Here is a 13625-nt window from a genome sequence, read left to right on the forward strand (position 1 = left end):
TCCAAGGCTTGTTGCAACCTCACGCAGGCTTCTTCCTCCCGCAGAGCCCCTGGTTGCCTTACTCAGAGTCCATGAGCCCTTCTTTTTTTCCCCCCAATATTTATTTGTTTATTTAGCTGCGCCGGGTCTTAGTTGCAGCGTGCGGGATCTCGCTCCCTGACCGGGGATGGAACCCGGGCCCCTTGCACTGGGAGCGTGGAGTCTTAACCAATGGACCACCAGGGAAGTCCCCATGAACCCTTCTTTAACGTGACTTTCTAGCCTCCCGAAGAAGATGATGCGGTGATTTCTAGGGGCAGCACCAGTAGGTGTAGCCACACCTTTGGGGACAGTGACAGTCTAAGGGTGGAGACCGGAAGATGAAAGCAGCTGTTACAGGGTGGAGCATTACTGCCAGGCTGGGGCTGAATCTGTGACCTGGAAATGGAGAGGAGGGAGAAGGAGGAACTAGATTCTCTATAAAGAGACAGTCCTGGGTAAACACATGGCACATGGCAGTCAGTCCTCAGTTCCTTGGAAAAAAACCTTTGAGTTTCTCTAAGAGTCAATGCCAGAGGAATCACTGTCATGCTCAGCCAGAACTGCTGCCTGGGTCTATCCACCCCTTCACCCACCCATTCACTCATGAAATATTTGCTGAGCACTTGCTGGACCTTAGGCACTGTGCTGGGAGCTGGAGAATACAAGCATGGGCAAAACCAGACAGGGTTCTTGCCTCTGCAGAGCTCTCAGGTGAGGGGCAGAGAGACCGACATAGTAATCACACAGTAGAGATACACTCTGACACGTCCTCACAGGAAAAGACACAATGTAAGGGCACGTCCTAAGGAGCATTTGACCTAATCAGGGAGGTCAAAGAAGGTTTTTCTGGGGAAGTGGATGAGTAGGTTTTATCTATGTATAGGAGGAATGTAGAATTCCAGACACACTAACAGCACGTGCAAAGTCCCTGAGGCTGAAAGGAATGTATGCAGATGGAAAGAAAGCCAATGTGGCCAGCATAGAGAGATCAAAGAGCATGGAGCAGGCTGACACTGGAGAGGCTGGCAGGGCCCAGAACAGGCTGAAGTGTTCCCCAAACCCCCACCTGCAATTAGTTATGTCTGAAGAAAGGAGTCACAAGACTTGTGAATGAATTTCCAATTTTATTTCACTAAAGTCAGCACCCACACAGTGTAGGCACAAACCCACTAGTCAGATATCTGGGACCCAGGTGGCGCAGCCTTGGAGCAGGGGTAGGATTGGGGCAGGGTTGCGGGGGAGTGTCTGAAGGAGGAGAGTTCCCAGCAGAGGGAGGGAGCTCTTAAAGAGTTAGGGCTGTTCCAGCTGGAGGCTGTGGAAGTGAGGCAGGGGCTGCAAGGGGGGCTGGAGTAACCACATTGAGGAGTTTGGACTTCATGCTAGGAGGGTAGGATTCGAGCTAGGGAACAACATGGCCTCAGGCCTCCCATGAATTGGGCCAGGGCCACTGACCAGAGGAGCATGAAGCAATCCTTCCCAGGGAGCAGGCAGGTGGGGAGGATGGGGCTCCTGCCCCAAGCCCTTGGATGCCCTTCTGGGCCCCTCTGAGAAAATGCTAGTGCTAGTGCCATCTGCACAGGGCTGGGCAGAGGCCTCCAGGGCTCTTGCCCCCTCAGCAGTGACTGGTCTTAGAACCTCTTCCCCAGACCCCCAGGTCCTGCATGGTCCAGCCTGCACACTGCAGCCTGTGGCCTCCCTGCTGGCTCCCCACCCCTTGGCCCCGCTTGCCTACAGTAACTGTGGCTATGCTACCTGCACTTCAGTGCAGGTGTTGTCAGAAACCAGTATCCTCTGGGCTCCAAGGGACAGTGCCTGCCTCTGTGCCCTGAGTGGGAGAGGAGAAAGAGACCCCTACCCTGCTGCCTTGCGCCAGGAGGACTCCTTGAAGAGGGCAGGTTGCAGGGCCTTGGCGCCAGGCTCACCATCCTCTCCCACCCTAAGGACAGGATGTCTGAGGAGATGGCTCCTGCTGTTCCCCTAGAACCCTTTCACTTCGTTCTCCGAAGCTGAGAGTAACAGCGGGAGGGGAGGTGGGGGTTGGGGCGGTATTGGAGCTAGGGCCTGGCTCGGACCCCGGACCATGCCCAGCCCCCTCCCTATGCTCCCTGCCCCAGCCTCTCCCACTTCACTCATCCTCCCCTTTTCCCAGAGAGTAGCATTGTACTCCTGCTGAAAGGCCCACCAGGAATCCCTCAGCCCTCAGGACAAAGTTCAAGCTGGGCTGTGCCCCTCCTCCTGCCATGTCAGGCCACACACCCTGCCCTTGCCCATTTCCCTGCCTCCGCCAGCTTGGCTTAAATGTCACTTTCTCCAGGAAGTTTTCAGTGGCCCTGTGTCCCTCAGGGTCAGCCTCCTCTGTCTGACTATAACCACGGTGATAGAGGAAGCCAGTGTTAAGAAAGGGGCTTGGCCAAGCTATAGTGGGGGAGCAGGGGGCGGTGGGCCTTGGTGGGCCTGGGTCTCTATGTGCACATGAGGCTGGTGGTGTAGCAGTCAACAGGCCCCCAACTTGGAGGCCACAGTTGGAATGCCACCCTCCCAGGCATGTTGTCAGGGGCTGCACAACACAGTGATTGACAGAGTCAGGGAGGCTAGCTGCTCCCTCTTTAAGTGCAGCGGAATAGGCCATGAGGGCAGGCCTGGCTAGACTACAGTCCCAGTTACCCTGGATGGGGTCACCGGGAAAAGGCCTCTGTAGGACCTGTAGTATGTCCACTACTTTATTCCTGATTATAGATAGTTTCTCTCTCTCCCCGCGGCCTGTCTTTCTGAGAGTCTGTCAATTTTGTTAATTTGTTTAAAGAATCAACTTTGGATTTCTTTTGCTCCTTCTAGTTCCTTAAGATGGAAATGTACATAATTCACTTCATTCCTTTCTTCTTTTCTGCACATTGCTTTCACTGCATCCCCAATACTTTGATGTGTTATGGTTTTGTTTTATTTTGTTTTTCATTCACATAGAGATATTTTCAGAATTTTTCTTTGACCTGAGACCTGTGGGTAATCTGAAGTGTTTTCCATAATGTCCAAATATTTGGAAATTTTCTAGATGTCTTTTTGTTATTGGTTTGTAATTTAATTCTATGGTGGTTAGAGAATATACTCTTATGATTTTGATCATTTGAAATTTATCAAGGCTTGTATGGTCCAGTATATGATCTATCTTGATGAAGGTTCATAGGCATGTAAAAATAACGTGCATCCTCCGGTTGTTATGTGTAGTGTTCTCAAAGTGTCAAATTAAGTTGGTTGGACTTCCCTGGTGGCGCAGTGGTTAAGAATCCACCTGCCAATGCAGGGGACACGGGTCCGATTCCTGGTCTGGAAGATCCCACACGCCACGGAGCAACTAAGCCCATGCACCACAACTACTGAAGCCTGCGCGCCCTAAAGCCTGTGCCCCACAACTACTGAGCCCGTGTGCTGCAACTACCGAAGCCCGTGCGCCCTAGAGCCCGTGCTCCGCAACAAAAGAAGCCACCGCAATGAGAAGCCCACGCACAGCAATGAAGAGTAGCCCCCGCTCACCACAGCTAGAGAAAGCCCACGTGCAGCAACAAAGACCCAACACAACCAAAAAATTAAATTTAATTAAAAAAAATTAAGTTGGTTCATTGTGTTGCAAAAAAGAAAAGAAGTTTATATCCTTACTGATTTTGTTTTGTCTACTAGTTCTATCAAGTACTGAGAGATAAGTTTTAAAAATCTCCAAATTTAATTGTGGAATTGTCTATGTATCTCTCTAGTTCTGTCACATTTTATAAGTTGTGAAACTCTAGGTGCATATGCATTTATGATTGTTATATCTTCTTGTTGACCTAATTATTTTTGTATTCTGAAAAATCCCTCTTTATCTTTGGCAATCTTCCTTTCTTTAATACTATTTTGATATTAATATAGTCACAACAGCTTTTGATTAGTGTTCTCATAGTGTGTTTTTCCCCATCTTTTTACCCTTAACCTAACAGTGTCAGTATTTAATATGTTTATCTTGCAAATAGCATATGATTGAGGAGTTCCCCCCCGTGGTCTGATAATCTCTGCCTTTGAATTGTGTTTAATAAAATTATTTTGACATAGTTGATTTTAAGGTCTATCATTTTGATTATTATTTTGTATTTGTCCCATCTGTCCTTTTCCCCTTTTCCCTCCCTTTCTGACTGCTTTTGGATTATTTGAGTCTTTATCAGACTTCCATTGTATATCTACGATTGACTTCTTATCATTACCTCTTTCAAGTGGTCTTTCAAGTGTTCACTTTAAGAACTATAATAATATATATCTTGGGACTTCCCTGGTGGTCCAGTGGGTAAGAGTCCGTGCTCCCAATGCAGGCGACCCAGGTTCGATCCCTGGTCAGGAAACTAGATCCCACATGCATGCCGCAACTCAAGATCCTGCACGCCACAGCGAAGATCCCGAGTGCTGCAACTAAGACATGGCGCAGCCAAAATAAATTAATTAAAAAAAAAAGAACTATAATAATATATGTCTTTAAATTATCACAGTCTACCTTTAATTAATATTATACAATTTTAAACATAATGTAAGAAACGTAACCATTATGCTCCCTTCTACTCTCCACCATCATTTTTACTACTGTTGTTATATATTTTATTTCTATATGTATTAAAATTCCTAAAACATTGCTATAATCCTGCTTTAAACAGTCAATTGACTTTTTAAAAAGTAAGAATAAGCAATCTTTTATATTTCATCACACTTTACCATTTCCAGCATTCTTCATTCTGTCCTGTAGAGCTGAGTTTAACCTGGTACTGTTTTCCTTCAACCAAAGGAACTGCCTTTGGCGTTTCTTATAGTGTGGGACTTTTAACAACACATTCTACCAGCTTTTGTTGAAAAGCATTGAAAATGTATTATTTCATCTTCATTTTGGAAGCATATTTACACTACATATAAGATTCTGGTTGACTGCCTTTCAGCACTTTAGTTATGTCACTCATTTGCCTTCTGACTAGTATTTCTTTTCCAAGTCAGCTGGAGTTTTTATCACTCTCCCACCACATATGTAATGTGTCTTTTGCCTCTATTTCTTTTTTTTTTTTTTGCAGATTCAAAGAGTATATTTTTATTTTACCATGTAAATAATTTTGGAAATATGACAGTACATTCAATATAAGCAATTTTAATACTGCCATCTTATATGTGAGAGAGGCAGTAGAGAAGAGTATCACGGATATTTTTACTACAGAGAAATAGTTTACCACAGTCCTCAAGAAGGTACATGGGGAGTCACCATGAGGAAAGAAGTTGGAAAAAAACATCATTCCTGCAGCTCTGAGAATCCTTGGGTGGGACCTGTGGAGGCAGGAGGTGGCTGTGGAGATGGACAGCAGACTGCAGAGGTGCACCATGGCCTGCTGCTGCCATCTTTCTTTGGTCTTATATCCACATTGCCACCATGATTCTCTCATACTATGATATTTGAGAACATCCCAAGATAAGAAGTGATAACCATTTAATATGTTCTTAAATGCTTTAGCTTCTTTCAGCTTCTCTAAGAGTTTCTGCTTGGTGCTTCTATTACCTACAGAGTTGAATGCCACTCCAAACTCACTGTCACATCCTCATCTGCATACTAGGGCCTCTTGTGGGTCATGTGCTGTCAGGGACCAGCGAGTCTGTAAAGATCTATTTTGTTTTAATATTTTCTCTTTATCTTTGATTTTCAGCTGTTGGATGTGATACACCTGCATGTGGTTTTCTTTGTGTTTGTCTTGCTTGGTGTGTTTTGAGCTTCTGGAAAGTTTTTCAATCTTTATTTCTTCAAATATTTTTTCCTCCCCTATTCTGTCTCTCATCTCTTTGACCCCAATTTCATGTATGTTTCCCAGTTTCATAGTATATCAAGGGTAATTGATGCTGTTAATGTTTTTATGTGTTTTTTTTACTCTCTGCTTCAATGTGGATAAGTTCTATTTACTTGTCTTCAAGTTTGCTTATTCTTTCTTCTATAACATCCAATTTGGTATTTAGCCCATTCACTGTAGTTTTTATTTCAGCTATCGTATTTTTCAGATCTAGAATTTCCACTTAGTCATTTCTTGAAAGTTTTCTATCCATATCCCAGAATATCTCATTATTCCACGTGTTAATTTCCTAGGGCTTCCATAACAAAGTATTATAACTGAGTGGCTTACAAAAACAGCAATTTGTTCTCTCACAGTTCTGGAGAAGTCCAAACTCCAGGTGTCAGCAGGGTTGGTTCCCTCCTGAGGGAGCATCTGTCTCAGGCCTCTCTCCTCACCTCTGGGGCTGCCAATCCTTGGTTTTCCTTGGCTTGCAGATGCATCACTTCAGTCTCTGCCTCCATCTTCACAAGGCATTCTCCCCTGTGTCTCTCTGTGTCCAAACTTCCCTCTTCTTTTTTTTAAAAAAATATTTATTTATTTATTTATTTATTTAGGCTGCCCTGGGTCTTAGTTGTGGCACATGGGATCTTTAGTTGCGGCATGCGGGTTTCTTAGTTGCAGCAATGTTGACTTCTTAGTTGCGGCATGCAAACTCTTAGTTGCGGCATGCATGCAGGATCTAGTTCCCTGATCAGGGATCAAACCCAGGCCCCCTGCATTGGGAGCGTGAACTCTTACCCACTGGACCACCAGGGAAGTCCCAAACTTCCCTCTTCTTATAAGGACACCAGTCACTGGATTAGGGCCCAAGCTGACCTCATTTTATAACCATATCTGTAAGGACCCTATTTCCAAATTAGGTCACATTCAAAGGCTCTGGGTGAACATGATTTTTTTTTTTTTAAAGAAATTCACGTTCTTTTATTTATTTATTTATGACTGTGTTGAGTCTTCGTTTCTGTGCGAGGGCTTTCTCTAGTTGTGGCAAGTGGGGACCACTCTTCATCGTGGTGCGCGGGCCTCTCACCATCGCGGCCTCTCTTGTTGCAGAGCACAGGCTCCAGACACGCAGGCTCAGTAATTGTGGCTCACAGGCCCACTTGCTCCGTGGCATGTGGGATCTTCCCAGACCAGGGCTCGAACCCGTGTCCCCTGCATTGGCAGGCAGATTCTCAACCACTGCGCCACCAGGGAAGCCCTGAACATGAATTTTTGAGGGACACTATTCAACTCATTATTCCCCCTTCTCTATCCCAATTTTTGTTATTTTCCCATTAAGTATTTTATACATTTATAATAGTTGTTGTATGTCCTTGTCTGCTAATTCCAATAACTTGGCATTTTTTATGTGGAGGGAACTTCTTCTATTGACTCTGTTTTCTATTTAAAATTAAAGTACATTTTCTTGCTTCTTCTCATGTCTTATAATTTTTTTACTGATTCTAGAATATAAAAGTGAGGGAAAATATAATGGAGTATAACCATATTGAGGTATATATTGTTTTGCTTTGTTTTGGTTATTTTCTTAAGAGTGCAAGTCCTTACCTATCTGGCAGTCAGAGGGAGAGGCCCATCATTCAGATTCCTCTTGAGCTGAGCTTTGTGAGAAGTTTAGCAAACTGTACAGTTAGAAGGAACACACTCCACATGAGACCACCATCACTTCTGACCCTAACTGCAAGTTCAGGGGTTTCTCAAAACCACTGTTGGGGATGGCAGTTTGCTGGGACTCACAGAACCCACTCAAAGCTATTATACTCACTATATACACTGTATTATACAGTTTCTTACAGGGAAGGGATACAGATTAAGATTAGCCAAGGGAAGAAGCTCGTGAGTCTGGGGAAGTATGAAATGTGGGACTTGGGACTTCCCTAGTGGTGCAGTGGTTAAGAATCCGCCTGCCAATGCAGGGGACACTGGTTCGAGCTCTGGTCCAGGAAGATCCACATGCCGTGGAGCAACTAAGCCCGTGCACCGCAACTACTGAACCTGCGCTCTAGAGCCCGCAAGCCACAACTACTGAGCCCACGTGCCACAACTACTGAAGCCCGCGCGCCTAGAGCCCATGCTCCACAAGAGAAGCCACCGCAATGAGAAACCTGTGCACCACAATGAAGAGTAGCCCCCGCCAGCCATAACTAGAGAGAGCCCGTGTGCAGCAACGAAGACCCAATGCAACCAAAAATAAATAAATAAAAATTAAATTAAATTAAAAATTAAAAAAAAAGAAATGTGGGACTTCTGCTCCTTCTTTCTGTGTAGTCAGGACATATTACTTTCCCAGTATCAACATGTGACAATATACACAGACTACTGTGAACTAGGGAGGCTCTTCTGAGCCTCAGTATTCAGTTTTAGGGGCTCCATTACTTAGGCACGATTGATTGATTGGTTAATCTCAGTCTCCAGATCAACTGATACTACGTAACCCTAAATCACGTGTGTGGTCTTTCTGGTGTGAACTGTCCCCACCCTAAGGTGTCGTCAGCACCCACCCTAAATTATACCTTATTCTCTGGCTAGCCCAAGGCCCTCAGAGAATAAGGCATAATTTAGGGGAAACAAAGATATCACCCAGAACCTGAGGGCAAAATCCAGACCTCTTCTGGGGCAAAGTTAAATTCTTTAGGACACAGGCCACCCCTTGCTTTTGGCCAAGACTCTTACAGCAAAATGATCTTATTGCCTAAGAGTTGGGGGGCCAGTGTTGGGATAGGGATAGACTTAAAGAAACAACTATCTGTCCTATGAAGCCAGTACATACATTTTCATGTTTTTGTACTAATTCAATTATTCATTTTCCCCTTTGTATTTTATGATAAACTTGTGCAGAACTATTTAGTATAGCAATTAGCTGATGATTAGGTAAATACAGTTCTTCCTCAGGACAGTCATTTTCCACCTGTTTTACTTCCTTAGGGGGTTTTAACTCAATTTCCCAATACATTTGACTATGAATATCAGTATTATAACAAGGCCAGTGTTATACCCTATCCTCATTGTGACAGCAGACGTGACCTGAAAAGCTCTGGCACATGACCAGAGTCCCACTTGGCCGTTAACAATTATTCCAGTGATGGAAATGTCTCCCAGAGTGATGGATGTCATTCAGGTATGCAGACTTCCATTCAATTCTTTTAGGCTCCAAAAGCAGGAGTGGTCTCAGCAACATGTCATCATCCTTTCAAGCATCTGGTGTAATTGAGCTAAGAGACAATAACGTCTCACTCTGAGCCTCTCCCAAGGCACCAATGTAATATTGGATTTCTCTCATTGCAAAAACCATTAAACTTTACGCTCAGCTACCATTCCTCCTCCTCCTCTCCATCCATACCCTAACTTTCCCACTTTGGGAGGGGGCGTTAGGGGTGGCCACTGTGCTGGTCCAGATTGCCAGCAGCAATATAAGTCTATGGGACTTCCCTGGTGGCACAGTGGTTGGGAGTCCGCCTGCCAATGCAGGGGACAAGGGTTCGAGCCCTGGTCCGTGAGGACCCCACATGCCGTGGAGAAACTAAGCCTGTGTGCCACAACTACTGAGCCTGCGCTCTGGAGCCCGTGAGCTACAACTGCTGAGCCCGCATGCCACAATTACTGAGCCTGCGCGCTGCAACTACTGGGGCCCGCGCACCTGGAGCCCGTGCTCTGCAGCAAGGGAAGCCATTGCAACGAGAAGCCCGCGCACCGCAACGAAGAGTGGCCCCCGCTCGCTGCAACTGGAGAAAGCCCACACACAGCAGCAAAGACCCAATGCAGCCAAAAATAAATAAATTAATTAATTTAAAAAAATACAAGTCTAGTCTAGCACTTGCCCTCCCACCGGCCACTCTCACTCCTGTGGGGTAGGGTTAAAAGGGTACAGAACTGGTGGGCAGTCCCAATTACGAAGCAATATAGCTGCATTCACTGTCAGCGCCAATTTTGTCAGCTGGGGTGAAGGCACAACACACACCATCAGATCCTTAGGAATCTGATATAAAGGTTTAAAGGTATAGTGACAGTTTCTTAGGGATCATATCTGCTTCCAGCACCTGCAGTTGCAGCCCTTGCCCCGGGACCACTGCATCAGGTAGGACAAAAGAGGTTGAGGTGATGTGAGGAAAAAAGAAAAAAAGTATAGTTATACCAGCATCCTTCCCACCTCCTCTTCCCCAAGTACCACTCCCCCAGAAGCAGAGGATCTATCTGGTGGGGACTATCCCTTGGCCCCCCCATGTTGAGTGTGAGTGCACACTCATAATGGTGTATAAACCAGCTCTTCATGCCTTTATTTCTTCGTGTTTTACACACACACACAGAAAAGTTTCACATTGCTAATTAGAGAAATGAAAATCAAAACCACAGTGAGGTATCACCTCACACCAGTCAGAATGTCCATCTCAGAAAGTCTACAAATAATAAATGCTGGAGAGGGTGTGGAAAAAAGGGAACCCTCCTACACTGTTAGTGGGAATGTAAATGGGACTGCCACTATGGAGAACAGTATGGAGGTTCCTTAAAAACTAAAAATAGAGTTATCATATGATCCAGCAATCCCACTCCTGGGCATACACCCGGAGAAAACTCTAATTCGAAAAGATACACACACCCCAATGTTCATAGTAGCATTATGTACAATAGCCAAGACATGGAAGCAACCTAACTGCCCATTGACAGATGAATGGATAAAGAAGATGTGGTACATATATACAGTGGAATATTACTCAGCCATAAAAAAGAATGAAATATTGCCATTTGCAGCAACATGGATAGACCTAGAGATTATCATACTAAGTGAAGTAAGCCAGAGAAAGACAAATACCATATGATATCACTTACAGGTGGAATCTAAAACAGTGATACAAATGAACGTATTTATGAAACAGAAACAGACTCACAGACATAGAAAACAAGTTTATGGTTACCAAAGAAGAAAGGGGGTGGGGAGGGATAAATTAAGAGTTTGGGATTAACAGATACACACTACTTTACATAAAATAGGTAAACAACAAGGTCCTACTGTATAGCACAGGGAATTGTATTCAATATCTTATAATAACCTCTAATGGAAAATAATCTGAAAAGGAATATATATATATATTCTTTTTCAGATGATTTTAGTTTTATATATATATATATATATATAACTGAATCACTTTTCTGTGCACCTGAAACTAACACAACATTGTAAATCAACTATACTTCAATTTAAAAAACAGTTTGAATTGTCTGTTCATTTCTCCATCAAACTTACTCTGAGGATGACATCCCTGTCCACCCACTTCATGGACCCAGGTGGCCACCTCAAGTGAGCACCCCAGGAAACCTACTTGTTAATTCAAATCATCTTCCAAACCTGGAAGGGGTTCTTCTGTTGGGCATCACATGTCCTATTTTAATGTACCCCTCAAATTCCCATAGTGGTTTCCACAGGGCTGTGCCCCATATGGTCATCCTGTTAATAGGCCAGTTTTCCATTGTCCTCTGCCTGACCATACGGCCAGGCCATTGGCCCCTGTCTGTGAGTCGGTAAAAACCCAAATATAGGGGCTTTTTACTATTGTCCAATTCTTCCATCACTGCTAGGAAAAAAGCAATCTGGCTCCCTGAGTTGATTTGCTTTGATTTTCTTCTATCAAAGTGGTGGCCTTCCAAACAGGAAGCCCTCCGCTCACCGTGGAACTGCCATCCACAAACCAAGCAGCTCTTTGGTGGTCAGGGGAGGGCTGTTCATAAGGCACTGCCCAAGTATCCTGTGGCCATAGGATCCAGCAGCTCTTCAGGTGGTTCCAGAGTCAGCACTGGAGGAAAAGAGTGAGTACCCCCTTGCCTTCTCTGGTAGCACGTTCCTGTACCATTTCTGTTGTATGATGGGACACTCCTGGGCATTGCCCTCCCCATTAGAGCATTTCTCCAACATCACCCAAGGAATTGTGGGTATTTCAGGTTTCAAGGTTATTTTATGTCCGTCAGTCATAGGGGAAATCTCAGAGTCCAAAAGCAAGCTAGTTAGTACTGATTTTCTCTCAAATGCAAATATTCTGGTCCCAATTCCCAGAAGTTGCCACTAGGTGGCACTCACAGGCTTTTGCTGTAAACTACAGTCTGCACTCCACACCGGGCTTTGGTACAGCAAATTAACAAACCCGTTGGGCTCAGGCAATCTCACTGGTTCCCACTTAGCGTGTCCAATCAATACTGGAGGAAGGGTAGATTTCCACGCCTTCTGATTTACAACGCTGGTAGCAGAAGCTTTCCCCAGTCAGACACAATATCCATCCCCATAATACATTCAGGTAAAGAAGACGCAACCACTTCACATAGTCTGTTCACACCTTCAATTTTCATCCAAACTTTCACCTTTATCCCATCAACCACTGCATTCCTAGATCCTCCCAATCTAGCTATAGCACTGTTAGGACTTCACATACAGATTTTGGAATACAGTGCATGGGGGGTCCCATAACAAGGAGTCCCAGAAAAGTCTCTTCAGCATCCTCTGACCATTTTATTCACTCAAGTTCATATGGCTTTGGGCCTCCAGCAGGGGACAGTCCTTATCTTGATTATATTGCCGGACCATTGCCCCAGGTAATTGGAGGTCTCTAGCCATCTTTGCCTTCCAGCTTTTAAAATTCCTCCATACAAGGGTAAATAAAGCAGACTTATTTACGGCCCTTCATTATTGGGGCTCATGCTCGCTTCAGCAGCACATATACTAAAATTGGAACGATACAGAGAAGATTAACATGGCCCCTGCACAAGGATGACATGCAAATTCGTGAAGCATTCCATATTTAAATAAATAAATGAATATATATATATATATCAGGGCTCTCATCATTCCACAAAACTTCCAAGAGTGCTGGATTATGACCTTTGTTTTGACCCCATAAAGGTCTGCCTTATTCATCCCATTACTAAATAATAATTGACAGATTTCCATGCTGCTAGGATGCGTCCCATGACCCTCCCTTAGTTTTTCCCCAGTCCCTCGTGACTCATTCCAACCATCTTCACTGTTTGTTGTTTCAGTATCATTTTTCCCTTCGATAGTGGCCCTAAGACTACTGTCTATAGCTCAGACCAGCTGTAATCCAAGCTTGGCCCAGTCTCAGGATCTGCCTCACACTCTCTTTTGCTATTTTAGCAAATTACAGATAACAATAACCAAGGCAGAGTGTATTTCGCTTATTTCTTGTTACTTTGCATTTCCCTATGCATCCAGTGAACCAACTCCTTGGGAGTGGATTCTATCATTTCTAACTTCCATTATTGACTTTTGCCTCCAGTAACTGATCATGGCATAGGTGCAGTTCTGTACCATGGTGAACACATGGCCCTCTAGGAATGAAAGCTTCATCATACCCCACCCTCTCTCCCAATTTCTAGAGAGAGTGAGTGACTCATCTGTGAGCACGCCTTTCATACTCAAACCAACCAATCTGGAGCCCACACCACCCCCCTTACACTCTGGGTCACCCTCCCCCTTCCCTGATCACCCCCCGCTTCCCTGATCACCCCAGAGCCAGTTAACAGACAGTGCTGGACAGCCCACTGAAATTATTCAAATTAGTCAATTCTAAGCCTACTTACCCAACCTCACCCATTCCCTCCTGCAGAAACCGCAATACAGGCTTTTGCCCATATTTCCCCCTCTCCCTCCCTCTGCCTCCTGACCAAGGAGGGAATGCTTCCCAATCCATTTTAGGAGACTGAAACCACCTGAAGTTTAACCCCGTGTGG

The 13625-nt window shown here is 44.8% G+C and overlaps 1 non-coding gene across 1 annotated transcript; it reads left to right on the forward strand.

Moving 5' to 3' along the window:
- Window positions 1–12573: 12573 nt before the first annotated feature.
- On the forward strand, window positions 12574–12680 carry LOC114236270 (U6 spliceosomal RNA). The gene has a single exon (XR_003622241.1). It is a non-coding gene; the product is annotated as a U6 spliceosomal RNA (small nuclear RNA).
- Window positions 12681–13625: the final 945 nt, after the last annotated feature.

The sequence above is a fragment of the Balaenoptera acutorostrata genome, chromosome 2 (genome assembly GCF_949987535.1).
Source record: "Balaenoptera acutorostrata chromosome 2, mBalAcu1.1, whole genome shotgun sequence".
Classification (NCBI taxonomy): domain Eukaryota; kingdom Metazoa; phylum Chordata; class Mammalia; order Artiodactyla; family Balaenopteridae; genus Balaenoptera; species Balaenoptera acutorostrata.